Here is a 17152-nt window from a genome sequence, read left to right on the forward strand (position 1 = left end):
ATCTTATACATATACATTTATAAAAAGAATTGTTTAACCTACATTAAGCAGACTTGTGATATTCATAATACTGTACTACAAAACATTGTCGCCAGCCAAACAAGTTTGAAAGAGTTATTAATGTCACAACTGCCACCCCCTCAGTGTCAAGCAGATTTCGTGCCCTTAATTACGAAATTAGGAGAATCTAATGAATCACGTGTCAAGGTGAATAAAGTTTCTGCAAGTTACAGTGATAGTGATGGACATAAACAAATTGGAGAAATATTGGACAAAAATTTTAGTAGGTTAAATAGTGGTTGCTCAAATATATGTGTATGATTGTTACATTCCATGCCAACACACTACATCGATTTTAAAATATAAAGAAAAAATTATTTTTAATTTAATTTAAAAAGCGACAGTGGAGGATACAGAAGCAGTAAAATGTTTAAATTGTCTAATGAATGATATAACATTATCATTTGATGGGAAATGGTTAAAAAGTTATTTTGAAGTGCCACTAAAAATGGCAATCAAAGAAATTGTAGCAAAGAAACCTTATGATCCAGTCAATTATCTTGGATTTTGGTTATTAAATTATAGAAAATGTCAGGAAAACAAACAATGGCAATTAGAGGCTGATCATGAGCTTCATTATTATCGATCTTTGATTCCAGAACCAGTACGTACTATTAGTAAATTCGTATCGAAAGTGTTACTTACAAAGTTTAAGCTTTTGTACGAAAGAGTCGGTGTTTAAAAATAATGTATTATAGGTACTTGAAGTAGAAGAACAGATTTCAATAGATAAAGGAGAAGAAGAAGAAATAGTACGAGACTGGAATTTTAAATATTATGATTCTATGCATAGTACAGTTTGAATGATCAATAAAGCAATTATTGACTATATTTATAGTTTTAAAGTTACAATTATTTTCACTATCGTATAAATAATTGAAATAAAACTATAAAAAGCATCAATCAAAGTTAAACGTTTACGTCTGAACAGATACAAATTTAATTTTTCAATTGAATAAACGTCACGAATAAATTGTTATACGCTGGTTTTATTGGTTATTAATTATTCAAATAAAATGTTGCCCATTTCTGCTTCTTCTCAATTACCAAACTTATACTCAATTGAGGCGGCGTGAAATACAGTTGATGGTAAAATACGTAAAAATTATTATGTACAAAAGAGAAAAAAAAAGAAATGATCCACGAAATAAATTCAGAAAGGAATAACAAATCGTATTCAATCGTACACATATGTATATGATAAATTTTCAAATACCATTATCTCTGAAATGAAGATTTATGTAAAAAAAATGTATAGTTAAATTTAAAAAACAAGTGAAAGCGCATACTCGTATATTGCACTAGCACCAATGTATAAAACTTATGTCATCAAAAAATTATCCTGCATAGGGGATTTAACTTTTTCCTCTGTGAATTTTTTGTCTCTTCGCTTATAAAAGAGCTACAGTTTGCCCTAGTTTTTAGGATCACCCTATACAGAATATAATCCATTAATTAATATGATAAAATGTAATATTTCGTTTTCCACAGGTGCATATATTCTCGATATGTTTAATATGTCTTTTGTAGAATGGATTTGTAAATAGACCGGAAATTCAAGCAATAGAAGTTCGTGAACATTTGATTACGCTTAAAAATTTTATTGTTAGTTCGCAGATAATGATCGCTTTAGACATTCGTTTGACGCGCATAATTGTTCAGTATAATACTCACTATTGCTTAGTAATACAAACTGAACATATTTTTTAACGATTGTTGAAGTATTTAATCCATCTCAGTCCTTTTGTCAGATTTTTTCACAAGACAAAACGATCGTGTTTGCGCGCTAAAATTTGTAGAACAACAGTTAAACATTAACAAATTGAAATGTTTATTTCATCCCGGGTTTACCGTTCTCGATTCCGCGCAAACAGGCCGCTATTTGACCATAAGATACCATTCATCCTTTAAATCCACAAAAACTACGTCGACACTTCCTCTAAGCGTCGCCAGATGTCACTTTCGACGTGACCGTCCGTTCGTGGAAGCTCGGGCTTTTCCGTCGTCGGGTCCACGGTTCCCATGCGAAGCTGCACTCAGTCCGAATCGCGCAGCCGCCCCAGTAGTTCGTTGCGCGGTTGATCGAAATACGAACGAATAGTCGCGATCACGGGCGCGCGTTAATCGACAAATACTACGTCTCGATCCCGTGTCCCGTCTTATTTTTCAGGTATGATCGAGGAACGCATAGAAGAATGACGCTGGCGTGGCAGTACGCGTCAGCGAACGGTGTAACAAGGCACGCTTTGTGCGCGATTCGATTGTTATTGACGCGAGGGTTGGTCGCGCGGCCATGCCAGTGGTCGGGTCAGAGGTTTGATCGCCAGATGGCGTGGCGTACGTCTCGGTTCACCCTGCCTGCGCTGGAATGCCCTCGGCGAGGAGCCTGTCGACGCTGTCGTCTTTCGTTGGATCTTTTTTCCACGCCACGATCAGGTGACCGGCTCGTGACCGTTTCCGCAACCTGCGAACCGATCCCTCGACCGTTAACGATCACCCTTGAACGGACGCGCGACCCCGGAAACGGATGTTAGAACGGATGCGCCAGGCGGGTGGTCCACTTTACACATACGGAGGTGGTGTGTTGTGTTGTGCACTAGAAGGCGGTTCCAGTGGCAGCCCGCTCGATCCTAACCAACCGTTTTCTCGTTCGACGGTGCGATATCGACGAGGATCAGTGGCCAACGGGGCGCATAGTGCTGTCGCGTTGCAACCGTTACGATTAATCCCGTGAAAGGAAGACGGTGGTGCTGGGGCGACCGAGTCGAGGCGGAACACGGGAGTGTCGTCCACCATTTTGGCTGCGCGAGGTTACTCGATGCGTGCACCGTTCTCTCCGCACGTTCGTTATTTTCGCCCCTGGCCTCGCGGAGAATCGTTGACGATGCGCGTCGCGTTTACGTACGGTCCGAGAGACTACAGTGGACGGTGCATGGAAACTGGTGGCTAGGTAAAAATGGTCCCGTGATAACCGACGTTTAAATGGAGCAAGGCGAGGGCTGTTTTCCTCGTCGCAACCTCGAAGCTGTCAGCTGGTCGTGCGGTACCTCTGCAAATTGACCCAGAGATCGTTCGGCCACCCTAATGAGCCACGGGATTCGCGTACAACGTAAATCGAGACACCGCGCATCGACGATCTACCGATCCAGCCGAATCAGAATAAACGACGTGGTCGGAAAGTGGGTTACCGTGAGTGTCGTCCCTGCTGGCCGAGAACCGACGACGTTCGATCACTGTGACCGTGTTCGTGTTCGGGGCCTTTACACCATATTCGGGGACAATCGTGCATCCAGCGCAGCTGATCGCTAGCAACGTGCCACCAAGCCGAGGAGGAGTCGGGGTTAACACCTCGAGTGCCGTTAACCCCGTTTTGCGTGGCCACCTCGCGGCGGGGGACTCTTTCCGTCGCGATCTCATCGCGAACCTACGTGTTCGCGGGTATGTGAGATGGGCTAAGCGATCGGGGATCGGACCGACGACCGGTCCAGCCCAGGAAACGCGCGATGAAACGCGGGAAACGATGAAGACAGTCGGGGACAATCGAGCCGCGGTGCTAGTGTGAGTCGATGGACGGAATGACGGGTCGGGAACGTTCGCTCGGACGATCGGTGATCACGTTCGATGGATAGGCGCGACTCCGCACGGTACGCGTTAAGCGCGGTGAACACTTGTTTTCGAAGGAACGAGTAACTGTCGAGGGATCGCGGGGATCGAGGCATTCGCGCGGACAGGACGCGATGGAGACCGAGTGACTTTTTTTTTCAACAACATCGCCCGACCCCGTTTCGCCCCCGGATGGGGATCCTCTAGAGTAGTTCTAGATGTTTCGTGCGATTCGTCGACCAAGTGAACTGGTTCGGTGTGCTCGATCAGTGCTCTGAGTGTGTGCCGTTTTTGTCGACGGTTTGACGAGGATTACGCGTGCTGCGCACCTTGCTCTGCCCACGTCCGGATGTAAGTAACTTTGCACGAGTTTCTCTGTGATCGGTAGCGATGGGAACGAGACTTGTTTTGATAACTAGGATTTGTTTACGTTCGAGGTTGATACTTTTGTGGTCGGTTATCTCGAGGAATGCGTTCGAATCGTAACCTTTCGAGGTCAGTGACCCGATTTGGTAAAGTATGAAATTTACGAAATAAAATCAATAGTAAACGACTAATGTTCTTTGTTCTAAAGAAAATGGTACTCGGAGCGACACGTGTTACGTTTGTTATTTATGTTTTTGAATCGATTCTATCGATTAACGTCGAGTTTGATATCTGTTTAATTGTTACAAGTAAAAGAAGTTGCGGTACTATTTGATAATTACTTTGAGATACGTACATAATTGGTAACTTTTCAAAATTAATGACCTGTTGTTCTGAAGTATTGCGAAAGAAAATAACGAACGCATGATTAATGTTGCTTACTATACGTAATAAAATGGTACAGGTAACCCTTCTATAACACGGTAGATAGGTTCCTAGAAAATGCCGTGTTGTGTGAAACAGTGTTATATGAGACCCAGAGCCAGTATAAAAAGGGGAGTTACGTTCCGAAAACTTATTAAAAACAAATATTTTTTTTTAATTCTACATACCCAACTTAATTTTTCTGAAAAATATAAATGTATGTATAACACAAAACAAAAAAAAAACAAAAAATATTATTTTAATTTAAACTATAGTTCATTATTCCTTCGCGTCATTATTTTAAGGTAATTTAGTTTTTAAATATGTTAAACAAAAATCATGTTATCCAGTGCTGTAGGAGTACAGTGTTGTACAAAAGTTTTCGCAATTTTCTTATCGCGTTAAAGCAAAACCGTGTTATAGGATGCCGTGTTGTAGGAGAGCTATCTGTATTTATAATGTCACGTGTTTTGATGTACTTAATACATTTTTGGCTGAAATTAATTTATTGCTCAATTATTGCATTCAAATTGTATCGATGCCTATTATTTATATCAAGTTCGATATTTGATTACATTCATAAATCATGGGTAATTAAAACTGCAACGATACCAACAATTATACTTATATATATAATTGGTAATTTTGTAAGGTATTAACTCGAATGAAAGAAGCAAATGTATCAAATATAACGAAAACAACAATAATTATTTTGAAGTCACAATTTGTAAAGGAGAATTATTTGATGCTGTTGAAAATAAATTAATATGGTACGTTTCCATATATATTAAATTTAATGGATCAGTTTATAGAAATTATTCAAAATAATAATTGTTTCATTATTTATTACAAAGGTGCTAAATGATATCAACTATAATTGAGATATAAGAGTATAATTAGAAATTTGTACAAAGTATTAACGAATGTCTTACAAGATTAGTCCCATCGTTACTGTCTATACATTTACTTTTGAAATTGATACTTTTGTATCAAACTATACTAAAAAATCACAATAGAATGTGGTCGACCATATCTTCTTTGATAACTCGTACGAATGCTTTTTCTTCATTCTGATCATCTTTACTATATAAATATTTAAACTTCTGGTTTGCTAGACTACATTGTACTGTGATTTATAGAAATTTATAAGCAAAATATTGATCTGTGTTTATTTTATTGTAAAGGATGTGTTTACTGTTACGAGACTTATCGAGTCACGCGACTATTATATGATACATATCAGTTACATAATGTTTGAAAACTAGTTGTTTACATTCGTGACTCGGTAAACGTAATTCGTAACTCCCTGAAGTTACATTTTCACGTTCGTGTCTAGTTTGTTGCCATATTTTTATCCTTTTTATTAATAAAATTGTGATATTATAATTCCAAGAAAATGTTCTGTATCACTATGTCGATGTAATTTAGAACGAAGTCTAATTTTAATAAATTCGCCGAGAGGGGTCTTTAGGTATTCTCTTAGTAGATATAACCGTTTTTGATAGACTTCAACGCTAATTAATTAGGAATATTAGCGAATAAAGATACGGTGTCAGAGGATGTTAATTAGCAATTTTCTGGTACAGAAATTCCTTTAAGATTTTACTACGGTAAACTAAGTCTTCATGAAGCTATATCCTGAAACTAATATTAAGATATGGAAGGTTCTGTGATATACAGGATGTCCTGCTATTGCAAGTACAAAGTGTAATAATTTCCTTTATAATATCTTCTTCATCTTCATTTGTACAATTTCAATGTATTTTATAGTAATATTATTTTTCTATACATCGAATACCTAAATGCAATGGTTTCTTCGATGAAAAGAAACATCCAATCAAGTTGTTCTACACGCACTGCTTTATTATTTTCGCTGAAAGTGCTATTGAAATTTTTTCATTACGAGGAAAAAGACCTGTTTTCTTCGACGTCGCCTCGGGCGTTTAATCGTCGAGTTTTCAAGCGACCCGTAATAAAATATTCACGGTTGATCGAGAATCGATGCTTCCTCTGCACGCGGTTCTTTCTTCGTCGCGAAAGTTGACGCGTTTGTTGGTTGCTTTATGGAACGCGAACGTTTCTACGCGGAACCTCATAACGAAACGGCGCGAACGTTCTCGCGAAATGACTCTTTAATAAAATACCCCTTTATCGCCACTTTGCGGAACCTTCGTTTGTCGTTTTCGCGACATCCACCGCTCGACCGTACATTGAAAGTTTAATGCGAAATCATCGAACACGGAGAGCTGGCTGGTTTCCAGTTTCTCCCACGACCGTCTCTCAAATCCGTTCTCCTACAAGCCTTTATACAGTACTAGTTCCCGTAACACATGTTCAACTGTGTACGTGACATACGTTGCGGGCAAAGGTACCTGCATAACCGTGCTCGGTACTGAATTATTGGAAATGTAAATTGAAAGTCAACGTTGCTTAGAGACTCGCGACGAGGGTGGTCGCGCTTGACGGGGAAATGTTAACGAAGTCGATTTTTTCGATGCTTCGTTGGATGTATTAGGTGGCACACTGTCGCGTCGCGAGGAAAAAAAAAAGAGACCTGGACCTGGTCCTATCAATTCACTCTCCAATCCTTTATAGTCGCGTTCGTTGTGTCGACGCGTCTTAAAGCGCCGAACTGCTTTGTAGTAGCGAAGATGGCACGTGTGCACCCGGTGGGGGCGGGGGGGGGGGCAAAGGGCGCGTCCGTATAAATAGAGGATCCCCAATCGCGTGAGCAGTGTCGCTAGACACCTCAGACAAGACACATCACACATGTTAGCAGATTCGTCACAACACTTCATTTCAATACACTGCCTTAGAAAATTAAGTTTGTCATAGCGATCTAGTCTCTTCTTCATTCATTTATTCTCGAAATACTCGATTTTGACTACCAATTTTCTATAAACATTTTTGTATTTACGAATATTTTAGATACCTTAAAACTCAGAGTTTCCTGTTTAAGATACGATTTTAATTTTTTGATATTTATGCATCGCGAATGTATTTGTTTTCAGTTTCTAGTCAATACGAATCTACATTTGCCTACCTCTGTTTTTGTAACATAGGTGCAAAGTTTTATTTAATAAAATTTTTTCTGATACTTGGACGATGATTTCTTTTAGGACTTGAAATTACAATTTGTTTACACACTTCTTTGTTCGAGAATATATCAAAGCTTATATTTCAATAGGTTTAGATATGAGGCTGCCAGAATTTCAATCTTTAGCTTTAACAAATGTTGTTTTCGCTTTGTGAACGAGTGCGGTATTTTGTTGGAAGAACCATCGTTTTTCATTCAACAAGGTATCGCACGCGCCCTTTCCACAGGCTTCGCAAGAGCTACGAGCTGCGGACTTTATCGGTTTGTTTGTTAAATATTTCTTCTATCGCACAGACTCTTTCATCAGTAAATAACGTTTGTGTGTAACTTCGTTTAAGTCTGAAGCGATTGTTTTGCTGGAATTCTTATCTCCTTTTATTTTTCTGCCAATGAACGATCAACACATCTATTATAGGTATCTATCCTTAAATTCTAATGAATAATAGAGAAATTTTGCATGTTAAAATATTCATTTCTTTCGCGTACCGTGTGCTAGAAACGGATGAAATTTTATTCAAATGAGAGATAATCAATAAAATCAACGTGTAGTAATTTATTCCTAACGTTCATTTGATCGAAAAGTTAAATTTTAATTCCTTCATTGTGAAATATTTTGTTTTACAATTGACAGTTTTATTTTTAGTCAACGGGTGACTGTTAAAAGGGGTTTACTTTGTATTAAATATGTGAACTTTTTATTTACATAAGGGTTTTCAGTTCACAATCAGTGTTTTGGAAAAAGATGAACATTTTCATGTTGAGATTTTTAGAAAAAAATTGGTTATATTATTTTTAACAAAACAGATATGTTCTATTTTTGTTAGACTTAACAGAGCTCTTTCTTTAGTACTGTATATGCAGTGTTTAATTACTGTTCCCATTATCTCCTCTGTAAGTGTTTTTATCAGCAACCGATTGTATCCAATAGATAACCGCTTGTCTTGGAGGCTCGTTCTGCCACCTTTAAATCGATCAGTCCAACAATAGACGACACTTGTCGATTCTTCGAACTCATAAAGTAACTTGCAACAGCCGATCAATCTCGAATGTCCCGTTACCTGGTTTTTAAAAGTGGAGTATAAAATTATAGCGTTTTATCTGGCTACAAATTTTAATACGCGTAAAATGTGGACCTCCGTGAAAGCGTCCATACGCGGTATAAAATGTAATAATATGACCAATTCGAGTTTTAGGTACTATTTTAGATTTTATAGTAAAATTATATAACTTATCAGTCACACGAGAGGTATGGATATGAAGTGTATTTCTGATTGATGCAATCAACATTTTCAACAGTTTATTAGAGAAATAAAAGAATGAGAAGGGTATCTTATATTCCCTGGCAGAGATTAATTAAGTAAAGTTAAATACTGCTTCGTTATCTAAGTTTCGTACAATTGAAAACATAAGATCATTAAATTCACAGAATAATTAGTATAAGAAATATATAGAAAGTTATCATAATTATGATAAAAACTTCGATAAAGTAAATTTCTTCGTAAAACTCATTTAAGATTATTTTAAGATTGTTATTCAGAGAGTATTAGGCGCAGGGAGCTTTGTAAGAACTTTATTCTAAAGTTTTGTTCGTTTTAGAGACAGAAGCTTTGAAGGGAAATACAATAGAAGCTTTGGATACAAATGTATTGAATTAACTTGTGTAAATTTGTTCAGAATTTTTTTTATTTTTCCAAGACACGTGTTAGGAATAATTCATGTTTGAGATACAAGTAGATTCAACTACAAGTTAACGAAGCATTATAAATTTGCTTATTGAGGAAGAAATAACATTGGAAAATATATATTTTTATAATTTTAGATGTTTAGTTATTTATTTCCAAAGATGACTCAATGAAAAAGATTCAAAAGCGTTAAAGTATTAAATTTATTTGATAGAGGCTATTCAAACATCGTTTATACATACGTACAAACAAGCATGAAATCTTATTAGTATCGGAAAACAAATTTTTAAAAATTGGTGGAAAATGAAGAATACAATTTGATCAAAGGATATTGATTTTGCGTTCGCGGAACCAGGCAGTTTCAGTTCGTACATATTAGTGCTATCTGAATGAACAGTAAAGAACGAAATTGAAATATAAACGGAGTCTGTGACCCGTATAACAATTATGCTCGTTTGGAGCAAATGATTTGTAATAAAGCGATTTTTAACATTGTCTTGGATTCCACCCTTTCAGTTAAATATTCTTTCAGAACGTTTCTCCGGTTAAGAATAGACTTAAAACTGTAATAAAACAATAGGTTCTAATTGAAGTCCTAAATTACCCAAATGTTCTTTTATATTTATATTTTTTATGTGCAGTAGAACTATTCCACTTGCACGACATCGCAATAACGCCGATTTTATAGCAAAGAGGTAATCTCTGTCTACTTACGGACTTAATTATGTTTGATGATGTTGTCTGACCTTGTTTGTGCAGCATCTACTGCCGGAAAAATCCTTTAACCCGATTGGCCGACCTATTTCAGCGCTAACTACTTCATGATTTATCGGACCGCTCGTTCGTCATTGTTGGTGGATTCTCAATTCAATTGTTGTTGACTATGGACCGAGTGTATTCAGAACTAGTACTGATGTCGATAAATTTGTATCAGTATTACCGCCGACATTCGTTGCACGTGTTTCATTTGGAAATGATTACGATTCTGGCTGTGCACTTTCCTTGTTGCATTTTTCGTGATTTTGTTATCAGTTCGGGAAAATTTGAATTGTTTAATGGTACAAAGCTCGAATGTTTAAATTATTTCCTTTCCAGTCGAAGAGATATTAATACACTCGGTATAAAGAAATTAATCTGTTCGAGATATAACGAGCATTTCACCAGATTTTGTGAAGTGATAAATAATCAAGTAGTTTGCACCTGTGACTTGTCAGATTTTAAATGAAATAGGACGGTGCAATGAATCTTGATAAGCTCGTATAGTTCGGGTAAATTAAAAATTACTACTGAAAAATATTAACAATTGTTCCACATTCTTCATCTGATATTGTCGTTTCCTTAACGAGTCTACTTAGTTATTAATTTTAAAAAATTAAATGATTTTTTAGATTTCTTTATAGCAAAAATTATTGGACACATCTATTTCAATTTTCGTCTGTCTATTTATTTATAAAAAATACTTTTTAAAAAACTACAGAAATTTTATCAGGTGTAAATAACGTTCAGTTTGAAAATAAGTGATGTGCTCGAATAGAGATAATTGGAACAAATACGATAACATGAATGCAGAGTACTCGATAATTGACTTGATCGAATGAAACAAAATTGAAAACACTGTAATTAATGAACCCGAGTGTTAATAAATATCATTTGGGATTTCGACACGAATAAAATTTTTGCATTTCAATCGGGAGTCTCGATTTTCAGTTCCAATAACTTAAATATTACGGGTAAATTAAATAAATATTTAAAAATGACTATAAATACAATTCGATTAGGCTTTCTAATTTCCTACGTATTTTTGAATTTCTTTCATAATTTAATATCATTGTTATTGCTTCCATTTCTCTCAAATATTTCATATTTACAGGTTGTATAATTACGCTGACGAAATTAAGTAAAATGGAATTCTAATGTAAAATGCAGTATTTCGATTCAGGTGTATCGTGTAGTATATCTATATTTGTAGTTAGTATGATCGATAACACCGGACACGGTAGGCAAATTTGGAAAACGCTTCAAGGATATTAATTAGTTATTTTATAACGGTTGCAAGTAAAATGTACGCAATCAACTGATTACTGTTCTATTGTCGCGATATTGGAAATTCGTTGTAAATTTTAATACTGCATGAATAGTGAATTATTGAATATATTAATGCATGCGGGGATTGTGTATAGTTAACCAATCTTGCAACGAAGATGAATATTTCATATCAGTGAAATATCTTTATTTATAAAGGATAATTCGCATTTCGATTTGAATTAATAATGCATGTTACTGTTCGATAGGTTACTTTCCCCAGGAAATAGTATGTTTATATTTCCGTAGGGAGTATTAAAAGCAACTGCTCTCAATGCTTTTGAGGGGAAAATGTATTTTTGTCGCAATACTGGCCCGCTTCTTCGTGGCTTTCGCTTGTCTTTCTTTCTGTTCTCTGTTTCATCCTCACTTTTATAGTTTCATTTCTGTTTGCCTCGTTTCTTGTTCCCTTTTCGTTTCAAGAGATCCAAGTTCCCGTTTCATGCTCAAACTGTCGTGTTACTTCCGTTGCTAAAGAGAATTTTAAGGCGGCGTGGATATTAGTTTCATTCAAAATTTGTCCTCCGGCTTGCTCCTTTAAAACTGACTCTCGCAAGGAACAAGAATTTTGAATTAATAGTAGTTTACTTTTTTATTACCGAGTATACATACAAAATAAAAAGCTAAAAATTTGAAGTTTACGCGTATGAAACTGTAACTCTTCTTTTTACTTAAATTTCCTATTTTTTTAAATTGTTAGAATGTATTCAAGGATTTTATTTGTCTTACACTTTGCAAAGGTTTGGAAACAAAGCGACACGTTTGTATGTTGCTTCGATTCCGAATTTCAGTATGAATTTTGTACAAATTATTTCACAGTATTTAACATTTACTTGTTTTATAGGGCATTTAGCGTAGTGAAACGTTGAACATTCTTCTTTATGCATGAACTTTTAATTGGCGTTAAATTATTTTATGTCAAACGAGAAACAGCGCATCTCATTTTTCATTTATCTTCAAGGTTTTCTACCTATTGAACGCTTTAATTGCTGATGCGATTTAACGTTGCATTCTGCAACGACAGCTAAATTAATGCTTGTTAATTCACTATTGTATACAATAGCAATTTAAAAATCGATAAACCACAACAATGTATTCCAGCCGTGATTAATGAACGTTTCCATACTGAATAGCTTAATATTATTTTATATTCTAATGCTACTAGTACATTCAATTCTACATATTTATGTTTATTTCCGGAATGCATTAACGAGTCAGTGCACGCGAGTAAACAATTAAAAAATTATGATCAAACAGGAGAAAATCAAGGTCACTTTTGCAAGCTTATATACGTTTCTTACTTAGGGAGACGAAACTCTTATGCTGATTAGTAAACTTATTGTTAGTTGAGTTAGAATTGGTCAATTTCGCGGTTCCTTCTGGTGAAATCTATTGTACTGCTGGAGTTGAAGAGAATTGTCCCAAGAGGTCACGCGAGGTAAGAGCTCTCGTAGACTGTATCTTATATTTGGTTCAGTTATTTTTGGTTCAGTTGTTGTGTTTTGGGGAAGGAGTTCCAGGGTCCAAAAAAGACATAAATTTTATTATTTCCTGCGTAAAATTTCTGATTGAATTTCTGCATTATTGTATTTGTAAAATCTTTATTTATTGTTGTTACTAAAAACTGAAATTTTACGATTCCAAAGTAACTAGTCTCGTCAAAATGGGCCCGGGGTTAAATTTAGACTTTCAAACGCTTCAAACAATTCTTAACGGATAATAATATATAACAAAAATTGCAAAAAATTCGTTTCAAGGTTAAAACGCTGTAAAAAACATTTTCTAACTGAAATTACCTATACACATCTTTATTTTTTATTTTATACACTTTAGATATACAGGGTGTTCGGCCACCGTTGGGAAAAATTTTAATGAGAGATTCTACAAGACAAAATAAGACGAAAATCAAGGATACTAATTTGTTGATTGAGGCTTCGTTAAAAAGATAAAAATTATTAATAAAATTTGTCCACCTACACGAATTTTTTTCTCGAAACTGCGTAGGATTTCGGGGGTATGTCTAGTGACCAAAAATTATTGTAATTGACCCCTACAGCTGAAACTAATTTTTCCAGAACGATTTGAAATTTTTTAGTTTTGTCAACTTTGCCCACCTACTCGAATTTTTTTCTCGAAAGTGTGTAGAATTCCGGGGGCATGTCTATTAACCAAAAATGGTTGTAATTGACCCCCGCAACCGAAAATAATTTTTTTAGAAAGATTTGAATTTTTTTGTTTTCGTCGAAAAATTTGGACACCTACCCCTTGTCGATTTTTCTTAAAAATTCGTCTTTCACTTGTAGTAATTTTGTTTGACGCCCCACAGAAAAGTTACCTAATACTTTTTTGTAGGTACCCATGAGCTCTACTCCAGAAAAAAGTTTCATTAAAATATATTCACTATCATAGGAGTTATGGTAGTTTGAAAATTGGACCAGTTTTATGGGGTTTTTTTCATTTCACGGGGTTGGAGAACAACTTTTTCATTATTATTATAATTTCTACATATTCTCCATCAAAATACGCGTAGTTTGCTTTTTTAAACATTAAAATCGTCCAATCCGTTCAGGAGTTATGATGTTTTAAAGATTTGCATGAAATTTCGGGCAAACATTTCTGGCCAGAAATTATATTTTCGGTGAGGAATTTTTTTCTCGAAACTGAGTAGGATTTCGGGGGTACGTCTGTTGACCAAAAATGATTGTAATTGACCTCCGCAACCGAAAATAATTTTTTCAGAATTAATTAAAAATATTTTTTTTCGTCAAACAAATTAGGCACCTACCCCCTGTCGATTTTTCTTAAAAATTCGTTTTTGATTTTTAGTAATTTCATTTGACGTTCTACAGAAAAGTTGTCCAATACTTTTTTGTAGGTACCCATGAGCTCTACTTCAGAAAAAAGTTTTATTGAAATATATTCACTGTTGTAGGAGTTATGGCTGTTTGAAAATTGAACCATTTTTAGGGGATTTTTCTCATTTTGCGGTGTCAAGCATCATCTTTTTGAATATTTTTGCGATTTCTACATATTCTCTATTAAAATACGCGTTATTTGCTTTTTTAAACATGAAAATCGTCCAATCCGTTTAGGAGTTATGGTGTTTTAAACATACGCATGAAATGTCAGTGAAACATATGAACGTAGGGCCAGACATTATATTTTTGGTAATGAATTTTTTTCTCGAAAGTGCGTAGGATTTCGGGGGTATGTCTATTCACCAAAACTGATTGTAATTGACCCCCGCAATCGAAAATAATTTTTCCGTGAATGATTTGAAACTTTTAATTTAATTTTTTAATTTAATTTTTTAATAACTTTTTAACGAAGCCTCAATCAACAAATTGATATTCTTGATTTTCATTTTATTTTGGCCTCTAGAATCTCCCATTAAAATTTTTCCGAGGGGTGGCCGAACACCCTGTATGTATATTTGAGTCACTTTTTAGTCTCTTACTACATTCTGTCATTTAACTTTGCTCGTTGCAAATAGCAAATCTTACAATCCATTTCTTCGACACTTCTAATTCACTTAGTTTTTCAAGATTTTATACATACGCATATTGTAGGTGGTAATGTAGTATTATATAAAAATTTGGTGGCTTTCTCAAACAATGACACTGACATTTTTTGTAATGTAGGGATTTTAAGGTGGGAACAAAGAATACACATTTTAATTACAGCTGCATATAGCAATATATTCAAGTAAAAAATTTATTCTGATGAGACAGATGATGTTATATAATTCTATCATAGTAAAATTTCGAACTCCTAATAAACATTATGATTAAAAGCAATTATTTTATTACAATATCTACTGCTAAAAAAGCATTATAAATAAATCTCCAAAGAAAGTAAAGAAAAGTGGATAAATTTGAGTATGTACTTACCTGATCCATTTGATAATTTCATCATATTTGCACTAAGCATATACCACTTTGCAAGTATAAAAGACATGAAAATGACACTGATTTTTCGAAAACGAAATGCTCCGAGTGTTTGTTTCATGTTTTTGTAACATTCGTGGCGAATACATTGTATTTACAATATATTCATTTTATGTGGGTGAGAATTAGTTTACGCTCGCACGTACCGGAGCAAACGTTTATTTCTGTTATTTTCGCAGTAGCAGTTAATTTTTTTTAGGAGTAAAGTCTTCAAAATTCGACCAAAACGAATCCTGTAGCTCACTGCAGGCATAATTAAAAAATGGAATGAAAATTCAAAACATCCAATTAGATATAATTCAAAAAGTATCATAGATATAAAGATGTAATTTGGTATAATTCAAGTGCATAGTAGGTCAAATTGATTTCATCACTCATCATTTAATCTCGAAAAACAACAAAATTATAAATGACGAATTTAAAACCGTCTAGTCGTTTCTAAAAGTAACAAATCGTAAAAAAAATCATGCCAAATCATGATCCATATGTTCAGTTAAATATATGTACATAAATTTTTTACTATGGATATACTTTTTAAAAATGTTTTATTATCGCATTTTCGAGGCAACTGATCCTTCGAAGGACCCAGTCGTTTGACCAGCAAATGTTTCGAAAACTATTTATCAGAGACACACAGGACCCGCGTCGAATCGAGCTTCGACACGCAGTTTAAAACCAAGTTCTCCGTCGTCCTCCTTTCCCGTTCCTTCGTCCCTCCACAATTTCGCATCGAAGGAACAAAGCAATTTGTCTCCTCGTTACACATTTGTCATCGATACTGTTCTCCGATCAACTGCAACGAACCACTCTCTCGCGTTCGCCCTCCTTCTAGAATATCGTGGCCTGCTACGATTTATCAAGGAAGGACACGAGAATGAGATAGCGATGGAAAAGAGTGCCTTTCGAAGAACAAACGCTCACGAATTTCCTCTGACGTAAGCGCGGACCGTGAAGCGATTATTCTTTCTCGCGGTGATCCTCATAGACCTATTCCTCGGAAGCCGCGCTCGGAGTGCCGTTTTATCAATACCAGCGCGAGAGTACGAACACAGTTAGCGTGGCATTCATCCGGATAGATGTACGTGGAAATGTAGGCGAACGCGAACGCGAATGGGGCTGTATCACGGACCGTTTTCATTTTGCCAACTGAATATGATTTGCCATGCGGATGGGTATGTAGGTTAGCGCTTTCGTGCTTCCAGCTACGTGCTGTAAAGCATTATACAGGGTGAGTCACTTAAAGTTTGCACCTGAAATATCTTTGTCATTTTTAAAGATACGTCAAATGTCTTGAGGACAAAATTAAATGGTACAATGAGGCTCACACGATGCCAAAATTATTTTTATTTCTATGTCATTTTTTTTAAAGAAATCAAGGTCACTTTCATTTTTTTAAACGGGATCACCCTTTTTGAAACACCTACAATGATAGTCCCTTTCATTAGGAATTCAGTGACTATAATTAATCAAGGTTATTCAAGGTCACGGTCGGAGAAAATGTTATAAGATGTAAAATGTGAAAGCAGAATACCTGCATTTCACAAATGTTCAAAATGATGGCCATTTACGTCGATACGTTGCTGTAAACGGGCTCTGAAGGAATGTTGAACTCTGACAAGTACATCAACTATTGTTGGAGCATTCGCGTATGCGGTCTCTCTTAGCAGACCCCACAAAAAGAAATCCAGTGGATTAAATCAGGCGAACGTGTTGGCCATGAAACAGTACCACTTCCTCCAATCCATCGGTTTGGAAACCTAGAATCCAATGTTTCTCTTGCTACTCGTGCATAATAGGCTGGACAGCCATCATGTTGGTACCACATATCGTAACGGTTTTGTAGAGGGACATCTTCCAACAAAATTGGCAGATCTTCTTGCAAAAATTGAGAA

At 35.7% G+C, this 17152-nt stretch overlaps 1 protein-coding gene across 3 annotated transcripts in view; it reads left to right on the plus strand.

Moving 5' to 3' along the window:
- The first annotated feature begins 2122 nt into the window (after positions 1 to 2122).
- The window catches only part of Rho-5 (rhomboid-5), a 300427-nt gene continuing 285397 nt past the window's right edge, over positions 2123 to 17152 (plus strand). For all 3 annotated transcript variants that reach the window (XM_076765407.1, XM_076765409.1, XM_076765410.1), the window contains exon 1: positions 2123 to 4014. The gene's annotated coding sequence lies outside the window, so the exon portion shown is untranslated. The remainder of the gene's footprint in view (positions 4015 to 17152) is intronic.

Source organism: Colletes latitarsis, chromosome 5 (genome assembly GCF_051014445.1).
Source record: "Colletes latitarsis isolate SP2378_abdomen chromosome 5, iyColLati1, whole genome shotgun sequence".
Taxonomy (NCBI): domain Eukaryota; kingdom Metazoa; phylum Arthropoda; class Insecta; order Hymenoptera; family Colletidae; genus Colletes; species Colletes latitarsis.